General features: G+C 38.9%; 1 protein-coding gene across 3 annotated transcripts in view; it reads left to right on the forward strand.

Moving 5' to 3' along the window:
• The window catches only part of map3k5 (mitogen-activated protein kinase kinase kinase 5), a 121,826-nt gene that overhangs the window by 19,377 nt on the left and 84,062 nt on the right, over positions 1-18,387 (forward strand). The window contains exon 2 of one of the 3 annotated variants that reach the window (XM_041805066.1): positions 12,943-13,074. The exons of the other annotated variants lie outside the window; for them this stretch is intronic. The gene's annotated coding sequence lies outside the window, so the exon portion shown is untranslated. The remainder of the gene's footprint in view (positions 1-12,942; positions 13,075-18,387) is intronic. 3 annotated transcript variants of the gene reach the window in all.

The following is an 18,387-nucleotide window of genomic DNA, read 5'->3' on the forward strand; positions in this document are numbered from 1 at the left end:
AAACCAGACTGCTTTGTGGAAGTAGACCATACACAAGTGTTTTATGACACCACTCCATCCAGGCTTTAGACTAAGGCTTTTTTAAATTCCAGCCTACTGCTTTTTCTGTAGCATTTCTTACTTTCAGGACACGAAACTAGCTTAAGAATTGTTAATGGTTCTAATTTTTGCACTTTGAACCCTTGGCGTAGTCATTAAAAGCTCTAAGCATTACTACAGTTCTCCTTAATCCAATCATGTGAAGTGATAGAGATAAGGTTGACTCACTGTTTACTTGGCATAAATACAACTACCTCTTTTTCCAGTGAATTCTTGCTCGCTGAAACTGCAAGCAGCAAGTGAATATAGAAGGCAAGTCAGGGCAACTTTGAGGACGGCACGGGTTTCTCCCAGCATGCTTGTCAGCCGCGGATGAATTCACATTTTGTTCTCAGCTCTTTCCCCCCTCAGGGACACAGTTTGTAACATCTCACTGTGTGAAACGGCAACAAAGTGGAGCAGAGGGTAAAAAACAACACGATGGCCAGTCTGACAGGGGAGAAAGGTGCAACTGACAGGCTGGTCTCATTTCCTGCATCATGGCGCTTCCAGGACTCGGGCTGATTCTTTTAGAGCAAACTAAAAATAAAGGGAGCATTAATCTCCGTGCAGGGCTGGGCATCTAAACTACAGAATAAGCATTGTCTTGTGTTTCCCATGATTCCCTCTGGGAATGTAGATGTATTTGTAATCAGAAGTGCTCAACTAAAAGCTTGTTTCATGCTTTTCCAAGTTTGCTTTTTCATAAGATATCTCTATATTGTGTAGCTTTTTGACCTAACATGCATCTTTAGCACACAATATCTACTCTGTTTAGTTTCCATCCTGTCTGAATGCTTTTTTATCTAAATTTGCTCTTTTTTTATGTGTTTGTTTTCTGATGGTAATGAAGCAGCATTTGGCATGGTAATAAATCAAATTAAAAGGGGAAAGTGACTATAGAAATATCTTTCTGCAGCACCGATGAATCTCCCTGAGGGACAAACATGTACCACCTTGTTTTTACTGGAACTGTTGCACCACCAGTTCTGTGATTTTGACGTTTCCAGGACAGGATGATGGGTAATGTCATCTGATAAAAATCTGATCATTATTAACTTAAATGCTCTGAATAAAAATGGCTCCTCAAAGTTGTAAATAAAACACATTTAACTTTGAGGAGCCAGGGCATCATCCTGTAGAGAGGTTTGGCATTTTTTGGATCCTTTCAAAAGAATCAAAAACTGAATATTTGTCAAAATCAAGAAGAGCAAAGTTCAAGTAATAAAATTATTATTTATTACCAATCTTTTTTCACTTTAACTGGTACATTTGTGTACCAGACAAAGCACAACATAAACAAACACTAACATACTTTGGTTTTTAAGAGGTAGCTTTTTTCCCTACATTAATTGATTATAAATCTCTTGACATTTTTTCAAATCTGACATTTCAATCTACTTAACAAGACTTCAGCTGACAGATGTCCGACCAGACATGCTTCCATTTAAAAATGTGGTTTTCAAATAAGTAGAAGTTATTCCACAGATAAAATACAGAAATGATAACAGGCTGTCATGGTTAATTAATGGAGAGGTTTGGAGGACAGCTGGGTTACTTTTACTGCACAAGTCAGAAATTAATGAGAGCTGATGGTTTTTCATAAAGATCCAAATATGCACTAGGGTTGTTCCGATTCTGATACCAGTATTGGAAATATGTCCAATAATGTCTTTAATGTTTTGGAAGCCAAAATACACCGCTTTCCACATTATTATGCAAATTATATTTTTCACTGATTTTCCTAAATATTAATGCAAATGACAGAATATTTTTCAGGCCATCAGTGGTTAGAGCACAATTCAAATGTTTTTGAACAAACTTCATAATGATAACCTTTTTTTTTATATAAAAACCTCAAAATGCACTGTTCCACATTATTATGCAAAACAGAGTTCAAAAAGATTTTATAGGTTGTTAAGAACTGAAAATAGTCATTCATTGAATTTGCTGCATTAGGAGGTCATATTTACTGAAATCAAAGCTATTTCAATCAAAAACATCTTAACAGGCAAAGTTCCATGTTAACATAGGAGCCCTTCTTTGATATCACCTTCACAATTCTTGCATCCATTGAACTTGTGAGTTTTTGGAGAGTTTCTGCTAGAATTTTTTTTTTTTTTTGCAGGATGTCAGAATATCCTCCCAGAGCTGCTGTTCTGATGTGAACTGCCTCCCACCCTCATAGATCTTTAGCTTGAGGATGCTCCAAAGGTTCTCAATAGGGTTGAGGTCAGGGGAGGATGGGGGCCACACCTTGAGTTTCTCTCCTTTTATGCCCATAGCAGCCAATGACACAGAGGTATTCTTTGCAGCATGAGGTGGTGCATTGTCATGAATGAAAATAATTTTGCTACAGAAGGAACTGCTCTTCTTTTTGTACCATGGAAGAAAGTGGTCAGTCAGAAACTCTATATGCTTTGCCGAGGTCACTTTCACACTTTCAGGGACCCTAAAGGGGCCTACCAGCTCTATCCTCATGAATCCGGCCCAGAACATGACTCCACCACCTCCTCGCTGACATCACAGCCTTATTGGGACATGGTGGCCATCCACCAACCATTCACTACTCCTCCATCTGGACCATCCAGGGTTGCACAGCACTCATCAGTAAAAAGACAGTTTGAAAATGAGTCTTCATGTATTTCTGGGCCCACTGCAACCATTTCTGCTGTGAGCACTGGTTATGGGTGGCTGAATAGTAGGTTTATACACGACTGCAAGCCTCTGGAGGATCCTACACCTCGAGGTTGGTGGGACTCCAGAGGCACCAGCAGCTTCAAATACCTGTTTGCGGCTTTGTAATGGCATTTTAGCATCTGCTGTCTTAATTTGATGAATTTGTCCGTCAGAAACCTTCCTCATTATGCCTTTATCTGCATGAACCAGTCTGTACTCTGAATCAGCCACAAATGTCTTCTATGTTAACATGTAACTTTGCCTGTTAAGATGTTTTTGATTGAAAAAGCTTTTGATTTCAGTAAATATGACCTCCTAATGCAGCAAATTCAATGAATGACTATTTTCAGTTCTTTACAACCTATAAAATCTTTTTGAACTCTGTTTTGCATAATAATGTGGAACAGTGCATTTTGAGGTTTTTATTTAAAAAAAATGGTTATCATTATGAAGTTTGTTCAGAAACATTTGAATTATGCTCTAACAGCTGATGGCTTGAAAATTATTCTGTCATTTGCATTAATATTTAGGAAAATAAGAGAAAATGTTATTTGCATAATAATGTGGAAAGTGGTGGGGTTTTTTTTTTTTTTTTTTTTTTGTTTTTTTGTTTTTTTTGTTTTTTTGTTTTATTTTAATTTATTTGTGACATGGGACAATATGTGTAAGTCCACATATCCCCTATGAATGCAGCAGAAGCTGCACTGCAGCGGTAGGCATGAGCAACCAGCTTGCTCAGATTGGAAGTCTCACATGATCTCGTCTAAGCAGAGGAGAAGAGGGAAGAGTCAACTACCTGCTGCTAGCTGTTGGTGCCTGCCGCCAACTAGCAGTCAGGGGGTGAAATTACACCACAAACTACCGCACCAAGAAAGTGAATTATTAATTAATAAAATATCAATACAGTTTTGCACCACAAAATATCGTGAAATATTAGTGTATCTATATTTTCTTACACCCCTAGCTGAACATCCCTAATATGCACTGACATCAGTCATATAAGGAAGTAGGGATGCATGATATTGGATTTTTCCCAAAATCCGATATGCCGATATTTACAGATCCATTTTGGCCAATCCAAATATTTAATTATACTTCTCAGACAAGAAATTTCAGTCCTTTTGGACACACTTTAAGGTTTGAGGATGACCAAGGAAACAATCTTTAGTCTCTAAAAGATCATTTAAAGTTTAAAGAATGAGAGCCAGTGATCTTAAAAATCCACTGTAAAGAATAAATGCATGCTTTTGGTTAAGGCTTTGCACACGTATGTTTTCAAAGTCATATTTTGAATTAGCTAGCTTAATTCTTGTTTTTGGGAATGCTATGCCAAAGTTAAAGCTATACTGTTTCTTTACTAGACACTATTCAACATTTTTAATAACAGGGTCCTCTGTGAGGAATGGGTGGAGGAAGTGTGACCTGAGGACAGTAGTTCATCAACATGTTTGTTTGTGAGGCTTTAAAGATGCTTAACAGTGCATTTTAAAGAGACACAAAATGTAAACAACACTGTATTTGTTTCCAAAAGAACTCCACTGGGAACCTTAAAAGTCTGTCCTAAGCCCACGTCTGTCGTCTCCAGTTTGCATACTCCTCATCCTTCATGTTGCCTCAACCTGACAGTAGTGAAACATCGTCTGTGGCATGAGTATGTGGAGCAATCACGCAGTGGCAGTAACCATCCTCTCCTTCCTGGAAATTTGGCACAGGCATTTTTGCTCTCCAAGGTTCCCTTTTTTAGGGGGAGAAAATGTTTTCTTGAGTGTGGGAAATGGTTTCCAGTGGAGCTTGGAGACCGTAATTCCACTCTTTCTCCTCTCCTTCTGTCCTCTGTGTGGGAAAAGCTCCAGGGAAATCCTCCCACTGCTCTCTGCTCCACTAACACCGGCCTCACTCTTGCTCCATTAGTGATGTGGGGATAAAAAAGAGCCTCCAGAGCAGCACACTGAGGGTTTCACTCACATCCTTAACAGCTGTGTCCATGGTTACAACATCTGATTTGTGGCTGTTATGTAATTGATTGTAACGAGTGCTGTATTTACCTGCTGTACCTGTGCCATTACTGTAAAGTCAAGTACAGTGAGCTGCAGGCCTTTACAGCTGCACCAATGTAAACAACATTTTCCAGCGCTAATCACAGTGACGTTCATAAATCTAAAGTGCTATCAGGGCAAAAGAAGGGCACATACTGGCACATGCAAACATTTTATCCTTACCCTTCACCGGCTGGAGAGAACAGAGGATGAATCATGCTGTGAGATGGGAAGAACAGCAGTACAGTTGTGTGGCATTGCTTTTAAGCTTTAATTGTTGCTTCTGTGCTACCTAGACCCAGAGTTTTGAGACTGTTTTATTGTGTTTTAGGTTGCAGCTACAGCTCATAAGTCAGGCTGACTGACCTGCCATTCATTTTGTGAACTCTCCAACAGCTGGTTTTAGAACGCAAGACATGCCATGTGAACAGCCAATCACAGCCCAGCGAGGAAGGTGCAAACTTTAAAAGTGAACTACAGTCTCAGTTAGTGTTTGCTCTGCTAATTAGAGGCGACACCAACAACAAAACTGCTGAGAGGAACTGACAAAAGAAGGGACATCACCGGCTTCAAGCTCACAGCATAAATTGTCCTCGGGTCCCCTGGGTATTCCCTTGAAGCTCCCATGGATGGCTTCAAAGTCTGAATCATCTCATTTTTATGTTTTTGCTCTTTTGCAGAAGCCGAATTGCAACTGTAGCAAATAACTCACTATCACTGATTGTTATCATTCTCATCCTACAGGTGCTTATAATCACTGGAGTCATATGCACCTATAAGAAAGGCAGAAAAGGGAAAGTGGACAAGTTTCCACTTGTCTCAAGACAAATCTGTGGTCTGAACCAGGCTGTTGGGCTGCACTGTGATGGCAAATACATTATCACAATACGAGTATTCGCAATTCAACATAGCTAACATTTTTTTTGTTTGCTTGTTTGTTTTTTCCAAAAAAATTAAAACTTATATTTATAATATTAGAAAATTTAGAGGACATTTTTCCTTTCTCATTTTACCTGTTTGTAAAAGCCATTTTATATGTAACCAAGTAAGCCAGACTCTAATTATACTAGGTTCAGTCAGGACCACTTGTCAAGGAACACACTTGGATTGTGGTTATGAATATTTTTTCATTATAGGCAGTTATTAATTTGCACTTATTGCCATGGTTTATATTTGGCTGTACTGGATCCCCCTGTCCTTCCACGAGCCTGCTTGGGAAGCATCAAGCAGCACACGTTCCTGCCTTTCCTGTGCCTGCAAGGAGAGCCTTAGAGAGAGAAGCAGCAGAAAACCCAAAGCAGTGCACGCCTCAATGGCAACAGAACGACATTAATGACAGTCAGAAGTAGACAAAAGGAGGAGCTGGGGTGGAGGAAGGTTGCATGAAGTGGCTTGCAGAGAGAGCAGCAAAGTGGATATACATGTGTGATTAAATAAATTTAAATACATATGGGTATCTTGCTCTGCATTTGTGTAACCATGGCAACACGTCATCGTCTTGCTGTCATTCTTACTGTCTTCTTCGATACTGATTCATACATCTCATGTTAAGAACGACATGCTGGACAGCTCGCTGCCTCACTTGCTGCTTATAAAGGTGCCAAAGCAAGAGCAGAAATCCCAGAATAGTGTAAAATTGGTGTTGTTTCATTTTTTATGTGGTTAAATATTTAAAGAAAAGAGATGGATATACAGCATAGAGTCCCCCAGACTATCAGGTGTGAAAATGACCAGAAACACATTCCTGCCAGAGAAATTACCTTTGGTCCTTACTGAAGAGTTATGCTGGCTGAAGTGCAAAAGATAGAAAAGTAGTCAAATAAATGTTGTGTAAACAAACAACAGCAAACACATGTAAACACATGTGTTAAACTGACACCTAATAAAAGCACCAATCCTCAAATATGTGGACTTTAAACTGGGGGGAATTAGGAGAGCACGTATGAGATGGACATGACACATGAGGTTTGCAAGAAGTGCGACATGAAAATAAAATACTGTTGAAATATTGCAAACATGAGGGTAAGACTAACACTAAATCAGCTAAACAGTTTAAAAAATGGTATATATTGCAATATATCACAATATATGGAATCACAGTACTCAATGTATGGCCAAATGTTTAAAATTGCAATAATATTGAACCGTGGCCAAAGTATCGTGATAATATCGTATCGGTGGGCCACTAGTGAGTCCCACCCCTAAAACTCAACCAACATATTTGCAGCTGATAGGGAGATTTTTATCGCCCAAATATCAGATGTAAATATTGGCAGAAATGTTCATATCCACTAAAAGTGAGAATTGACTTTATAAGCTAATATCTGTCGACACCATGTCAATAATGTCATGCATCCCTAGTTTTTACATTGGTCAAAAAAAATGACATTACATCACAGAGCGGGTGAGATTCCATAGCTGTATCGATATGCTAAAACGTTTTTGATTTCTGAGTTTTTTTTTTAATTTCCGGCTATTGCTTGTAACCTTGCAAAGCAGATGAGTTGGCCAAATCTGTTGAAATCTGAAAGTTCCACATCTGTTACCAGGCAAATCCAACTTGCAAAGCTCCAACTGGAAAGGATTGTGTCAGGTCTGAAAACAGACTAGGGCTGGGCAATTAATCGAAAAATTAGATTAAATCGCATTATGGCCTGCTGCCATTTTCAAATCGTAAAAGGTGCAAAATTTCTTTAACCTGAAATTTATGTCAAAATACCAGAGTAATACTTTTTTGCAGCAGAGACGTATGCATTACATAATTATGCAATCATTCAAGTGTATTTTTTAGAAGAGTCTACAAAAAAATCCTACTTTCTTCATTTTATACGTTTTTTTGTATTAAATATGAAAATGGCAATGCGTCAGTTCATATCTAGTTTTCAATAAGAGTCAAGATCATCGCAAATAGGTATTTATTCAAAATTGTTCAGCCCTTATTTAGTTTAATATTGGGTTGGTTGTGATGTAGAATAATTGATTGCCTGTGTTTGTTGGAAAATACATAAGATGAGGAACTTAAGGAATAATAACATTTCAAATCGCAGTTACAATATTTGGTAAAAAAAAAATCGCAATTAGATTATTTTCCCAAATCATTCAGTCTTAAAACAGACATCACCAATCAGCATCATTTGAGCAGACTGAGGCTGTAGCCGCAGGCGGGGTTCTGTTGTACTGAAAACTAGGGCTGGACAATTATGGCAAAAACAATAATCACAATTATTTTTGATTGATATTGAAATCACGATTAATAAACACGTTTATTCATTGATTTCAAAATTTGAGTATTTATTGAACCACAACTTAAAAGAACAATCAAAAGTAAATTAGTAATAAGTAAAATAATAACAATATCTTGAATAATAGCAATAAAAACCAATAAATAAAAATAAATATCCAATCTATATGCACTCTTGTAAAACTTGCAAAATTTTCAACATGCAAAAACACTGATAACACAGCCAAAAACACAACCCAAAAATACTCTTTGAAGCACACATTAATAGTTTTTCTTCAATTATAATGTTTTCATGATCATGAGAAGCCAAAATTGATATCACGATCAAAATTTAATTAATTGTCCAGCCCTACTGGAAGCTGATAGCAATGTCTGCTGCCGATGTAGCATTAATCTCAGATGTAGCTACAGAGGAGTGGCATTTTTATCAGAACTGAACCATAATTCTGTTAAAATAGCACTGAAAGCTTTTCACAAATATGCAGTAGTTACAGGTGTGGTTTAGTTGTATTACATGCCGGTAAAGCTACTTACTCAGATGCAGCTTTAGCGACAGTTTCTATCAGATCTGGGCAGCATTTTTTTATTGAAAGAGGAGCCAAGAACCACATTGAAAGCTGGACTTAGCAGGGATGTTTTTGCACTTCTTCTTGCCGGCCTTGGCATGAGTTTTAACTAACAACAAGCTCCAGTGTTGGTACACTATAACAGCGCCTTACTGCCAAGCTTACCATAGCTGCATCTGCATACGTCATCATTTTGTCCTCTTCCTGATTGGTCTGTAGCGAAGTTGACAGAATGTTTGCCCAGTCACCAGAGAATTTCTGGAAAAGTCCTGCCCCAAATTAATGTGAAATACATCCTGTGCAATGGATATAGGATGATAACATTGTGGTGCATTATTTATTTCCATGAACTAAATAGAGATTCAGAGATGTATAGATCCAGATGGTGTGTATGATGTTTATAGCTTAAGGCTGTTTGGAGTGAGTGTTTACATTTCCCGATGGCTCACGCTCTTTAAAATAGATCTCTCTTTCTGTGCTAACGTATGCTTTCAGTTTGGCTCTGAGCCCTGCAGAGACACTTTGAGACGTTGAAATAATCCATGCCCGCTCTCACCATCTGCACTGCCTTTAGATCCTCCAGTGATTGTAACGCTGAGCAGATTTCTCCTAGCAAAGAGAGCAGAGGGAGCTGGATCTATAAGGAGGAGTCAGTCCACACCAGAACAATTCGCTGTAAATTCATGCAGCTCCTTTTTCTCTTAGCTTCTCCCCCTCCCCCTTTCTCCCCCTCAGAAACACCACCGGGCCTGAGGAACCTGCAGCAGCAGGATGAGTGCAGCTGAAAGCCTGACACTGTATAAGAGTATTGAGTTATTTTCCTCCTCTGCTTTGAGCTGTAGGCGAGGGAATCAATTTAGTTTTGGTCAACAGCAGCAGGTCCAGCCGTAGGAGGTGTAGAAGGATTATCAGGGCTGTATATGCATGTTCTGGCCTTGTTTTGTACTAATTTGTCTCATCTGTCAGTAGTTAGGATAGGCCTAGGATTACTGCTGATTTGAGGCAACTGTACTGAATGCAGTGGCACCAGAAATGAGCGTATGGCATCAGGTGGAGGGACCTGAGAAGAGTTATTCTCCTCCTCAGCCTTCTGTCAACACTACACTGGCAGGTCTGCTGTAACATGCACTCAGCTGTTCTGCTGCTGCTGCGTTGGTAAGCAATCACGACATCTGAACACTCTCCAGAAACATTGAGACGCTCTGCAGTTGAATCAGGCAAAACAACACTGGCTGTCTGTTTGATGTTTCCAGTGTCTGTGCCGTTTCTCTCTGTGATTTTTACGTCTTTATCCTGAACAAGCCTGCCACAGCAGCACTATTATACTCAAACATATGTAGGCTAGAACCTTGGTGACTTTTTCTATGGATTTTGTCTAGATGTCGCAAAATGTTGCTTTAAAGTATAAGGGATTTCCATAGTTGGATTTCTTAATTTGTGTCAAAATATGGAAATCTTTCAAGCCTTTCTAAGAAAGAATTCAACATCACAACACCAAAATATGTTTAAAGGTTTTTTTGAAGTTGTCAGCCAGGGGGAAAAAGGCATCAGTGGGGGGGTCTCGAGGAATGAGAGCTCATGCATGCCCACTCTCCCTCTCAGCAGTGGCACTGACACAGACAAACATCTTTCTCAGAGATGTAATGATTTTGGCAGAGGTAAGGGCTTCTCAGTGTACAGAAAAACTTTTTAGTCAAACTATATTATGTAGACAGCTGTGACTTGGCTTTAGTGACAGTACTGCTATAGGAACACATTTTGCCCATATTTAGCAGGACTAATTGGACAAATTAAAAGTTTTGATCTGTTTTTTTTTTTTCTCTTTGTTAAAAAGCAAGGAGTAACCACCTGAGTGTCAGCCAAATGGCTGGCTGCAGAAGCCCAAGAAGTCCTTAAATCCATGTTAAAATGTCATTTTTAATTAGGAAATAAATAAAGCACATTTGCATGCTGGTTTGAGGACCTGTTGCTCATTCTTTTATTGACACTGCAGGAGTAGTGGTAAAAATCTTCTGTTTTGATTATATTAAAGTCTTTCTAAAGTGTTATTGTACTAAAATGTACTTTAGGTTTGTTGTATGACAGACCACTGTGCTATGAACCACCAGGCCAAATTTCAGTCATGAAAAATATCTCTATGCTTATAAAATTAAGCTTCAAATTAATAAAAAATGAGGCAGGAAAATCTGCTGTAGGGATGTGGGCGTGTCAGTTGAATGAGGTGAAGCCACGCCCACTCAGGAGAAATAAGATCTTTTTAAATAAAAAAATGCTTCTGATCAGAGCACAGTTGCCCAGCACTGTGCCAGAGCATAGAGACAGAAATTGCAGATTAGATTTACTGTTTTCTGGCACAAATCTCTCTGTTATGATACTTTTTATGGTCCATAGACCACTGTGGCTGACAGACATGACAGATTTACCACACAATGAACAAAAACACAGCATGTAATTGGCTGCAAAAGACTGTACTGAGAAAAGCTGCTCAGTGATTTGTATAATTGTAGCATTAGGGGGGTGGAGTAATTCCCAACAAGACTGGTGATGTCATAAGCTCAGATATTTGCCCTACCCAAATAAAACCAAGCCAAGAAAGAGGTAAAAAAAAAAAAAAAAAACTTTCTATTAGTCTAAATCAAAAATCAATCACATGTAGTCACATGTCTCATTGTTCGAATGTTTACAGCAACCTAATTTCAACATATCTAGTGTGTTAAGACACAAAGTTTGGAAAGGAAACCCCCTTTTTTGTAGTTTTATGCATATATTTATAGCAGTCAGCCACAGTGCTAGTGCATCACAGCCTCGTGATTTTAATTATGGTATCTCTTATGGTATTGGTCCTGTATTATTTTCATAGTACATGTTACCACTCAGAAATATCAAAACACAATATAGTATCAAATATCATTTCTATGCTGATGACACCGAAATATACATATCTGTTTCCCCTGATAACCCCACTTCACTTGCATCATCCTCTGCCTGTCTTGCAGACGTTAATGTATGGATGAGCAAAAAAAATTTTAAACTAAATGAAAAATCAAACAGAAATTCTTATAGGATGAGACAAGGCAAAAATAAAACAGCAAACACAGTTCGGTTGTTTTGCAGTTACTTCCAAACAAGCATCACAGACTTGGAAAAGGTTTCAGATTCAGATTTAAATCTTAGTACAATAATTTTGTTTTATCTTTGGTTTTTACTTTAACTTTTACCAGTTTTATGTATTTAAAAGACTTCTTAACATTTAAGCGTCTTTACTGTATTGATTTTTTTTCTTTTATTTTTCACCCCATTCCTAAATTTTCTATTTACTTTTTTTACTTTCATATATTTTGCTGTCTGTTCTTGCTGAAGCACTTTGGGTTGCATGTTTTTATGAATGAAAGGTGCTGTACAAATACAGTTGAGTTGAGGTATTTGGATATCACGAGTAGTATATACTGATCCACAAAATATAAAATAAACCAATCCAGTCCTTTTTTGTGTTCCAGCCATGTCTGAAACCACAAAATCTACGAGGAGCAAATCCGTGCTGCTGACCCCCTTATCAGCTTTGCCGAATTAAGTGTCTGCCTTGAACATCATACTGGTGTATCTGTGACACCTGTAGTCATGCAGAGACACACAGACTCTTCCTGCACAGTGCTCAGTTCTCTGACTACTGATATTGACCTGATGCAGGGGTTTGGTGTAGATTAGTCATGCAAACGAGGAAACTCGTTGCATTGATTCTTATCACACAACGCAGGGGTAGCAGCACAATGTGACTAACATTGCGCATTCTGCAATGGGACTAATGCATACATCCCAGTTGTTAAAAAACAATACATCAATCCGCCCTACCATGCTAGAGTACCCCTGAATCATGTCTGAGACCACCTCTTCAAGCTAGCATACAAACTGACCAAATGGACCTGGACTTTCGGGTCAAGTGTGCTCAGTTCTGGTCCTGGTTCCAGCCCAAAGTACTCAACTGGCAGAAGGACTGTAATTTAGTCATTCATTGAGCAGTAGTACCGACATGCTGGAGAAAATGATAAATTATTGGACTCTCAGGCAAAACATACGTTTTTAACTGACCAAGATCTAAGCTCCATATTTATTGCAACCCTGCGTTAACACAAAATAAGAACTGCAACTAAAACTACTACACGCTGTAAAGATTACAATCTGATGTTAGATATGAATGCTCAGTATGTGTGCATTGAAACTGAAATACGCTCTCTGCTCTGACGACATCATACACCAACAGTCAAGTGTTGTTAGCTCTCAGGGGCTTTGTTGTGAGTACAAAGCACTTATGAGAAATAATTGCTCTTCTCCTCTCTCCCAGCAGAACAAGACTCCCTCATGTCGTGCTTTTTCATATTTGCACTCAGTCGTGTGCGTTCTTTATTCATCTCCCATATTAGCCCTGCCCTGCGACAGCAAACATTTTCTTTGGCTCGGATGTAGTCTCGTGAAGCAGGTGAGGTTTTTCAAGCTGAACATTGCAAAATCACCCCACCCAATTCATCGCTGCTTGAAAAAACATCTGCAACTTTCTTTTTTTCCCCCATCTATGTAAGTCTGTTGCCTTTAAATGGCCTTTTTGCATTAAAACCAGGTTGACATGTAATATTGATGGTGTCTCTTACCAGCAGAGAAATGAGACGAGCTTATCTTTTATTCATCAGCCAACCTCTGCCGTCTGGTTGTTGACATTCAGTCACAACTTGTATGCATAAAATGAGAGCAAAGAAGGAGCGAGACAGCCTTTTATTTGCTGTATACACAGAGTTTTAAAGGCTTGTAGTAAGAAGTAAACAAAGAATTTCTCTGATATGTGTTGAGTAAATGAAATTAAATAATCTGTTTTTCTTATTTTTGAGTACAAGCTAGTTTAATAGATGTTTTTGGTTGTTTTACATGATTATGATTACATTTGTTCTAAAATGTAAATAGAAATTAAGTTAATATAAAACACCTAGCCATGCATTTACAAATGTTTGTGATATAAGATGGGTCGTTCTGAAGAGCTCAGTGACTTCATGCTTGGTACTGTGATGGATGCCACTTTTGCAACAGTGTTAATTTTGGCAGCTATTTTTAATTTTAGTCTTAGTCTTTAGACGAAATATCTTTTAGTTTTAGTCCCGTTTTAGTCATTTCTATGCTTTTTAGTCTAGTTTTGGTCGACAAAAAGTCAAAAACATTTTAGTCTACTTTTAGTTCATAAAAAGTCCTCACATTTTAGTCTTTACTTTTAGTCCAAGCATTTATTCTCTTGCCTAAATCTGGTACTAAATCATGATAGTGCGTTTTATGCACTCTGCCCAACCTGGGGTCCCTGCTTTCTACAGCTGGGAGGCAGAACAGATACAGCTGCGTTGTTTATTGACAGATTTACCCTCAGTGGAGAAATATCATATATTTTGAATGTCCAACAAAAACTACATTACATTTAAGTCTAGTTTTAGTCATCTTGATGAAAACTAAACTGACTTTTTGTCAGTTTTAGTCATCACAGATCTATTTTTGATAGTCTTAGTCTAGTTTTTGTCATGGACAAAAGACTGTGGATGGACATTTTGAGTCATAGTTTTAGTCGACGAAATTAACACTGCTTTGCAGCAAGATGGTTTGTGAAATTTCACTCTTGCTGGATATTCCACAGTCAATTGTGAGCAATATTGTGAGAAAGTGGAAGTATTTTGGAATAACAGCAACAGCAGTAAGCACAAATGGAGCTCCATCAAATTGGTTTCCATGGCCGAGCAGCTGCATGCAAGCCTCACATCACCGAGCCCAAAGCCAAGACAATGCTTTTCTTCCAACTTTGTGGCAACAGTTTGGGGAAGGCCCTATTCTGTTCCAGCATGACTGTGCCCCAGTGCACAAAGCAAGGACTATAAAGACATGGTTTGATGAGTTCGGTAAGGACCGGCCTACTCCGACCCCTGACCTCAACCCCATCGAGCACCTTTGGGATGAACTGGAACCGAGATTGCGAGCCAGACCTTCTCATCCAAAATCAGTGCCTGACCTCATTAATGCTCTACAGAATGAATAGGGCACAAAATCACTCCAAAATCATGTGGAAAGCCTTCAAAGAGTGGAGGCTGTTATAGCTATAAAATGGGGGACAAGTCTGTATCAAAGTTCATGTTTTTGAATAAAATGTCCTTACAGTCCTGTTGGTTAAAAGTCAGGCAGCTGATAGTTTCTCTCAAGCTTTTCCAGGAAGAAGAACATCAGAATAAGCAAAAACATGAGCTGTTTGTAATGTGAGCTTTTCTAAATGTTAGCAAGGTTTTCACTTGGAGCTAAACCGTCACCTCTCCAAAACATTTTCACACTATTACCAAATGAAACAGTTCACCTTCTTCCTTTTGTTGCACAATTGACTATTTTAATTAGACAATAGGCTTGTAATCAAAGGGCAGATGTCTAAAAAGTGGCAATTAATTGTCAACTGTCAGACTTCTTTTGTGTGTAAGTGCATATGTTTATAGAAGGTATTACCTGAACTAGATAGTATAATAAGTACAGCTGGTGTTCTGGACTAGTAATCAATCCTGGACGACTCGACATTCAGGTATCAGGAAGGAAAAATGTTAGAACATCTCTTGTGATGGTATCATTGATGGAAATGCGTCATACAGAAATAACAAGTGGCTGTCAAGCAGAGGTCAGTCTAAGAGAGGATTAAGGTGTTTTTCCCCTCTCTATCTTCTACGTCAGAAAGTGAAACCTAACATGCACTCAATCAGAAAGAAACCATCCTGAAGCGAAGATGCCGACTGCTCATCCGGAGAACTAAACCCTCTTGATAATTCGCGTCACTGGCTGCACAGAGCTGAAGAACTTCAAATCCCTTCCATCCTGTCCAGTGTAATGAGAATGTGACGCTGTGATTTTAAAACTACGGTGGAGGAACAGGTTGATGATGAGAACTTCTGAGGCCAGCGACAAGTACCTGTTTCCCGGTTGAATTTGCATATACTGATGAAGAGTGTGACTGGCTGCATGGCCCCTCATTACTGAACAGAGCTCTCCACTGATACATCCAGATAGGCTCTGATAGGCTTCTCTCTGCAGCCTTGTGTTGGCATGCAGCCTCAGAAGCCAGTGAATGGAAGTAACTGCTTGATGTTAACTTTGGGTTCAAATTTCTGAGCATTCACATGGTTGCTGGAGTTATTTGGTCCCACGGTGCATCGAGCTTTCAGGGCGGATTTTATACTGCATTAATAGAATCAAACTCCTGTAGTGTTTATTGAAAATGCAAGAAAATGAAGCTTGTCAACATTTTTGTTATGCTGATACTTTTTCAATAGCACTAACTATTTGAATGAGGGCATTTTCATTAAGTTTAATTGTTCTCTATGTGTAAGCATGACTGTTCCCACCTCTCCTCTCACTATGCACACACTGACACAATAGCTTGCAGTTTGCACGTACTGTAGTTGGTTTGTAAACCCGCTAAGAATAATAAAGAAGAGACAACCGTGGCAGTCACTCATGTCAACATTTGTTTATGCTCTGTGCCATGGATGAAGTCTTTTGTGGTTGTGAGGAAACTTGGATTTTTTTAATCTATTTAACACTTGCTGGCTTTCTTTCTACTCTCCTTTTGTGTTGCTTCACTGTTTGTTCTATCTGCCGAGTACACAATAGAAAATGACCCAATAACACTTGATAATAGCATGAATCTTGTTTTTGAAAACACAAGAACAACACAGAAAGACAATCAGATGCTATTTGCGTCAGTTTCAGAGTATCAGTGTTCAGGACAGAGCAACCCGTCATCTGACCTGCCTGCAGTGAGAACACTGTTTACACTGCCCCATTGACTCAAAACAACTGAGTCACGGTGAACGAAACTCTCTGTGATTTTCCTCTAACTCTTCTGTTTGCACTCGTGTGAAACGACCCATTATGTTTAAAATGTTCAGTCAGCTGGATGAGAGATTCTCTGCTCTACAGCTTGATGTAATGTCTGTGTTGGTAGAGATGGGGATAGTTGGAAACAGATGAGGTGCAGCGTTATCTCTGTGACTTCCTGAGCTCCTCTGTCATTAGAGGAGAACAGTCCCCAGCCTGATTTGTTTTTGTTATCAGCAGCATGAGACGGCCTCAGGGACAGCGTGTACCTCCCCACCTCTTGTGTGGGCCTCTTAAACACTAAACCACTTCTACAGGTGTTCTAACACAATACTTTTTCCTTCCTGATACCGATTTCCATACCTGGATCTGAGTATCTGAGCTCCCCTCAGTGGGTTTAACTAACTTTTAATGGATGTGATATAATTAGGATCCTGTACATTCATGTGTATAGTCCATCTTAACTCTTACACTCAAAACGTATGCCTGGAAACCTATTGCTAGTGTTTTCCTAGCTTTAGCTGAAATTTCTCTCTGCTAGTGATATCTTCTTTTTGCAAAGCCACGTATAACTAACAAGTTGCTAGCTTTTGTCTGAATTAAAACCTTCTGAGTTCTGACTTATAGCTACTTTGGGTTCAAACTAAGTTTCAGCTTGTGCTAGCCACAAACTGATCTTTTTGAAGAAACCACTGATTAATAACAAGAAGTTTTACAGTCTTTGTCTAAAATATGAGATTAGGAACCTCTAATGCTGCATTCGATTGTACTCGGAACTTGGATAAATCCGACCTCGGAATCGGAAAAAAGTGCAATAGAACAGCCCTTGAGCTCAGGACTCCGACGTGGGATTTCGGGTAGGATCCAAGCAGTCCGAGTCGGTCAGAGTAACATGATAGCAAAACGGCTTTCTCCTCAACTTTTACTTATATGTGTCGTCTAATTTAGCATTTGTGTTACTACAGTACAGGCCTCTGCACAGCTCGCTTTGATGCCCGTTTAAGTTCAATGACCCATGCAAGATTCCCCTCGCTGGTGAGTTCAAGTCATACTTACATCATACGATGTTTCTCTTTCTCTCTCTCCCTCAAGTAGCTAATATATTTCCCCAGCAGGAATTTTTGATCCTCGAAAAACATCCAAACAAACATCAGCTTACTGCAGCCGGCCATGTTTTCCGAGCTTTCGCAATGAAACCTCGGAAGTCGGAATTTCCGACCCAGATCTTTCCGAGTACAATCGAACGCAGCATAAGTCCTGTCTATTTGCTAGCTTTAGCTTTAGCCTATTTTTCTTGCTGCAAACTGATCTTTTTCTAGAATCTACTGATTGCTAACGTATTGTAAGCTTTGGCATGAAATGTCTTTCAAAACCCAGGAAAAACAACTTTGCTAACTTAAACTGTAGCTTAAGTTTCACAACTTTTGTCTAAAATGTGTGTTATAAACCCCTGAATGTTGAATTTTTGCTAGCTGTAGCTTTGGCATAAGTTTCACCCTCTGCTAGCTGCACACTAATCTAATCTGGCCTATTGCTAACTTTAGCATGTAATGTGTATACAAACGTGAAACCATGCTATAGCCAAAGTCTTAAATGTGTAGTTTAAAAAAAACCCTTGTTTCTGACTTTTTGTTTGTGGTAACTTTAGCCTTAGTTTAACATTCTGCTAGCTACACAATGATCTTTTCATAGAAACTAATGAATACAAATATTTTGGTAGTCTAAGCAAGGACTATGTTTGCAAAGCTGTTTGTGAAATGCCACTTTTTCTGTTGTACATACGAGCTATAAACACTTTGTGTTAGCTGTTTGCTAGCCACTCCTTTTAGTCTAAGATTTGCACTCTGGCCTACTAAAATATATTGCTAGCTTTTTAAATGCCTGATTACAAGGCCACAGTGTGTCCCAAATCGTA

The sequence above is a fragment of the Cheilinus undulatus genome, linkage group 14 (genome assembly GCF_018320785.1).
Source record: "Cheilinus undulatus linkage group 14, ASM1832078v1, whole genome shotgun sequence".
Taxonomy (NCBI): Eukaryota; Metazoa; Chordata; class Actinopteri; order Labriformes; family Labridae; genus Cheilinus; species Cheilinus undulatus.